A 5,865-nucleotide genomic window follows, 5' to 3' on the forward strand; every position below is an offset into this window, starting at 1 on the left:
TGACTCTTTAGATCACGCCAGCACCAAAGTTCCATAAATACAAACCCAACATAACACTCCCATTGAAAATTCTCCAATCACTCCACATTTTCTAAATATGGCTTACTAGGCATTTTAAGATTTGTACCTACTCATGCAGACTTACTTTCTGCTAACTTTCTTTTCACCTTTCGTACTCCAGCAGCAATGAAATGCCTGTATTTTCCCTTCACACCACCCTCTTTCTAATATATCACATTGCTTTTTCTTATGTATATCCCTGCCTAGCTCATCCTTTCCTATTCATGGACCTTTTCCTACCCTTGTCTCCCAACCTGCCTGGAAAAATTCTACTTATCCTACTTATCCTACTTATCATTTGAGACTAAGATTGGAGGTCACTCTCTCTAATACCTCTGCTGTAATGCCTCTAGGCTGGGTTGTGTCTCTCTTCTGAATGCATTTCACTTATTAGATTCTGTAGCATGTTTTGTGCCTACCTTTACCATTAGAATGTGATGTCCTTTAGGGCACAGGCTCTGTCTCATAAATCTCTGTAACTCCAGCACCTAGCAAAGTTCCTGACACATGGCTAATAAACTTTTATTGCACAGGGAGTCTTCAGGCTGTAAAATGATTCACAGGAGAATTAATGGAGAAGTAACATGGTCCGAGCACTCCTCTGGGAATCAGCACTCTGTGTGATGCTGGCGAGGTCATTTAACCTTTCTGCGCCTCCATTCTCTGATTTGAGAAGAGACCACCTATATTTTAAAGTTCTTTCCAGCTCCATATTTCTATGAAATACAGACTTTTCATGCTGCATTTACGTTTTTGATTACAGAAATTTAACAACTCCCTTGAGATACGTTGCAGACACTACACACAGAGTTAAGAAGCTATTGAGAATGAAGTCACTTGCACATGTAAGTTCCCCAGAAAATAATGTAAGTGAATGTACACTGAATACACAAATACGTTTTTGTAATTTTTTATCATCTTTAACTTTATATAATCATTTATATATATAAAGATATAATTTTCTCTTCATTATATTTTATTTCTGCAAACTAGGCCACTATTTTCCTGACACTGGTTTTAGAAGCTGCTTTCTCCTGTGACACTTTATGCTCTTTAAGGTCTGACCCAAAAACATTGTGCCACTTCATCTTGAAAAAATGAGCATCCACCTCTTCTTCTTCGTCATCTCTGTCCAAAAACTGCATAGGAACTTCCTTGATCTTCTGTGTCTCGTCAATGTTAGCAACAGATGAAGGCTGGCAATCTTTTGCTCTTCCCAGTTTCTTTTCCATCTCTTTCTCATCTGCCTTCTATTCTTCCTCTTTGTCACTAATGCCATTAGCCAGTCTATACTCTATTCCTTCTGGTCCTTTGCCCCCTTACTGAAGGATGGACATTTTCTCAGTGAAGTAAACTCTACATTCTTCCACTTCATCATTGGTGAGGGAGGAAGTTCTTGGCACAATTACTTTGTTATCTTACCTCACTAACAATTCTTTGGTGAGTAGTTTCTGCATTTTCTGAATAAATCTCACCTGTGATGCCACAGCAAGACCAAGAGACAGGCCATATTCAGGTACAGATAACTTGTTCACATCAAATACTTCCTTATCCTTCATCGGATACACTGAATGTATGTAGGAAACAAAACACTTTTGGGCCTTCTCTTTTGAACCTTGATCTTGATCTAAAAACAATTCAGTTTTTTACCCCCCTAAACATCTATAGGTTTATCTGGATTGATTTTGATTTCCTTCACAGGCAGTTTCTTCTTGAGAAGCTGCTGAGCCATTTCCTTTTTCTTCTAAGAAGCAAAATGAATAAAGCTTTGTCATCCTCTCTCTACCTGGTCATTCTACCTACTCTGTGGTTATGAGTGTTGGCATTCTTTGGACAATCAAACTGAAGAAGCCAGCTCACAGCCAAGAAGTACAGACCTTGGCTGCAATAACAATGGCAACGAACACTGCAATTCTAGTGCAGACAGCATCCCCCTAAACTTCCCATCTTGTCAGCTGCTGCTGTCAAACACGGTGTGCAAAGGTAGAAGAAACAGGACGTAGCTGACAGACACTCGATACACATATAGAATCTCTTTACAGTTGACGAAAGATACAACGCTTTTCCTCTTTAGGTGGCTTCTCAAAGTGGTATATAGTACATTTATTATTATTATTATTTTGCTGTAGCTCACAAACTGTGTCATTCTGTTTCAAAGTGACACCGGTACTGTATTTTTTCTTTTTCTTTTTTATTTAATTTTTTAGTGCTTATTTATTTTTGATATATAAAGAGAAAGAGCAGGAGTGGGGGAAGTGCAAGAGAAGGAGACACATAATCCAAAGCAGGCTCCAGGCTCTAAGCTGTCAGCACAGAGCCCAATGTGGGGCTTGAACTCAAGATGTGCAAGCTGAAGTTGGATGTTTAACTGACTGAGCCACCCAGGGACCTCTGTATTTTTTTTTTTTTTTTTATGAACCCAGGCATACATATGTGATTTTTAGTCACAGAGTGAAAAACCCACTAAATACTTTAGTGTGTGTGGTGGAAAGAGTATATACAGTTTTGATAAACTATGTATTAAAACCAAAGTATTATTTAGTTAAAATTTTTTTTTAAAAAATTTACTGAGTGTCAAGAATTTCATTATATTCATTGGGCAGTCTAATTATCAGTAACGACTATATCAAAATTATCAGTGAAGTTATATTTTTCCATGCCACTAAATACTTATTTCCTCAGCATCTGGGAAACTTTCTTACTCATTCCTGTATGTTCCTGGTAGAATAAGTTCTGAAAATTCACCATTTTACTTAAAATTCTGGCCCTGCACTTCCTACTTATGTGGCCTGAGGCAAGATATTTGAGTTTCTTGTAGCTTAGATTCTTTTTCTATAAAATGGAGATAAATATTAGAGAAACAACACATAGATCGAGTTAGGTATGCCACATGAATTGCTATATGCAACATGAAACAGAAATGTACAAAATTAAACAAATTGCTTGTAGTACGTAATATGCTGACAAATATTATTGTAGTGATACTTGCTAAATATATGGGGGATACCATGAAGTTGATAAGTATCTAGATAATGAGAATTTAGGAGATAAGCCATATAAACAAAAATTCTAAGGAGAGGGAAAAAATAATACCCTGAAGGAGAGGTGAATTATATTATGAGGATTCAAAGTTGAGATATATCACGGACACTGAATTTTTCTAAAAATGCATTGTTGTTCAGTCAAAAAAAAATCTAATAAGTCATATGTTGTGCTGCATGCTAGAAACAGAAAGAGAACAAAATATCTAGTTCATGTCCTTCTGGTACTTAGAGATGATATAAAATGAAAAATTTTTTGGATTCATGAAATTTAGAATGATAAAATTTTATATACTATATAAACACATAAAAAATAAATCCAATTTAATCTGTGTGGAAGATAGGGAGGGCATTCTGGAGGAAGTAACTTTTATGGATGAAACCTGAGAAGTAAATCATTATTGAGTGTAGAAGGAGATGGGTAGGAGGAGTAGTGGAAGAAAAAAAAGTTTATTAAGATCAGAAAGATTAGGGAGGGGGCAAGATGGCGGAGAAGTAAGGAGCTCCGTACTTGCACTCGCGCCCATACATCACACAGAAAAGATCTGAAGCCATTGGAAACCTTACAAAACCTGAGAGATTGGGAGAAAAAGGACGCAGAATCCACTGAGAGAGCCTTCTAATGTGAGTGTGAACCGGAGAAGATAAAATCGGGCCGGGATCGGAGACTCCAGGGTGGGAGGCGATCCCCCTCTACCCTCTACGGGGAGTGAGAGGGGAAAAGGAGAGAGTCCGAAACAGAAAAACCTCCGCACGGGGGAGAAAAACCTCCGTTAGAAAGACCGTACTTGCCAAATACCTGCACACCAGGTCCCCTCGCGCCAACTGGTCCTGGAGGGGGCTGAGCACACAAACTGCTTCTTTGTGTTGCTCCCAGCGGCTGCACTTCAGAGTAGCGGCACATCTGCCGCCATTGTCCTCCCGGGCGGCTGGGGCCCCAGGAAGAGCCGCGCGGACACCGGGCGTCCGCGCTCCTGGCTGGCTGGGACTCGAGAGGGAAGGCAGAGAGCTAAAAACTGGGAAATGTGCTGTGAGTTCGTGTTTCAGGTGACGAGCCATAAAGGGACCCGGTTTTCCTCACTCCAGCGGGCTCGGGCTCAGAACACCCGGCAGGCAAGCCCCCGCCCATGCGCGCCAGCCCGACCCAGAGAAGGAAGCAGCGATTCTGACTCCGCCCCAGAGCTCGGCAGGGAGCCTGGAATTGCCTGAGGGGGTCGGCTGGGAAGCTGTGTCTAAGGCAACTTCAGCGGGGCGCGCGGACTGGGATTTGGAGATTGGAACTGGTCTGGGTTGAAGAGTGCAACGAACTGTGGCTGCGCCCCGGTACGGGGAGTTTACACGCCCAAAAAAGCGAGGTGTAGCGCTTGGTTCAAGAAGGGACTGGAGCACCGTCACTCTCCTCCCCACACCCGCCAGGCAGAGCTCCCGCCTGAGGCATTGGATCACGCCACGCCCATCCCTGCCTGAGAGGTGCCCTCCTCCCTTTTTTTTTCCTTTTTTTCCTTTTTTTGTTTTTTTCTTTATTTTTTCCCCCTTTTTTCTCTTTCTTTTTTTCTTCTTCTTTCTCTTTTCTCTCTTTTTTCCCCAGAACACTGACCTGATTAACTCTGGTCGCCAGCTTGCTTATTAAACAATCACAACGAATCCATTCTGTAAATGTAAATTCTACACCTACAGACATTTTCAGCTATTTCTCTCAGGAGGAATTAGACTATATAGTTTCTCTGGATAATTCCAGCATCCTTCTCTCACCTATTCAACCATATTCTACCCTTTACCTCTTTGAAAAAAGCTTCTTATCCCTTCTGCCTGTTCATTCTATTTCCAATTTTGCTTCATCCCCGCCCTGTCTTCTCTATCTTTCTCTATGCTCTTCAACCAAGCTGCATACACACGGCTATTTAACTGTAGCTGGGAAATCCAGGTATATGCTTTAAACCGTTCTTTGTCCATCGGTTTTCTTCTTTTTTCCTTTTCTTTCCCCCGTTTTGACCCTTTTATGTATTTTATACTCCCTATTATTCGCCCTCCCTCCTCCGTCTTTTCTCTTAACTTTTTCGTTTTCCCTGTCGCTTTGCATGTTACTTGAATTAGCCTGTGCATTTGTGTGCTCCTGCTCCCTGTGTGTTTGTCTGTCTGCTTTCTTTTCCAGGGCCACCTCAAGAAACAATCTAGAGTACACAGGTGGAGAGTCCCAAATATCACTACGAATAGGAAAATAAAATAACCAAGGTCCCAACAAGAGAGACCAGGGGATACCATTCAAAAAACACTCTCTGTAAGGATAGGCCCTGGAAAATCAAAGAGTCTTCTTGGATAGAGCAGCGCTCATAGAAACAGAGAGTATAACAGGTCTTTAAAACCAACAAGAGCCGGAAAGCTAACTAAAATGATTAAACGAAAGAGCTCTCCTCCAAAGAAACTCCAAGAAGAAATGACAGCTAATGAACTGCTCAAAACAGATATCAGCAGCATAACTGACAAGATTTTAGAATAATAATGGTAAAATTAATAGCTGGGCTTGAAAAAAACATAGGGGACATCAAAGAAATTATGGCTACAGACAGGATGGAAAATAAAAATAGGCATGAAGAATTAAAAAATGTGACAAATGAGATACATAATAAATTAGAGGCCTCCAATGCACGGCTTGAAGAGGCAGAAAGGAGAATAAGTAATTTAGAAGACACCATGATAGAAAAACAAGAAGCTGACAAAAAAATAGACAAACTGATCCAGGAACATGAAAGAAGAATTCGAGAGC

At 40.7% G+C, this 5,865-nt stretch overlaps 1 pseudogene; it reads right to left on the reverse strand.

Moving 5' to 3' along the window:
* Positions 1 to 1,049: 1,049 nt before the first annotated feature.
* The window catches only part of LOC120247371, a 31,404-nt pseudogene continuing 26,588 nt past the window's right edge, over positions 1,050 to 5,865 (reverse strand).

The sequence above is a fragment of the Hyaena hyaena genome, unplaced genomic scaffold (genome assembly GCF_003009895.1).
Source record: "Hyaena hyaena isolate Hyena2069 unplaced genomic scaffold, ASM300989v1 scaffold_517, whole genome shotgun sequence".
Taxonomy (NCBI): Eukaryota; Metazoa; Chordata; class Mammalia; order Carnivora; family Hyaenidae; genus Hyaena; species Hyaena hyaena.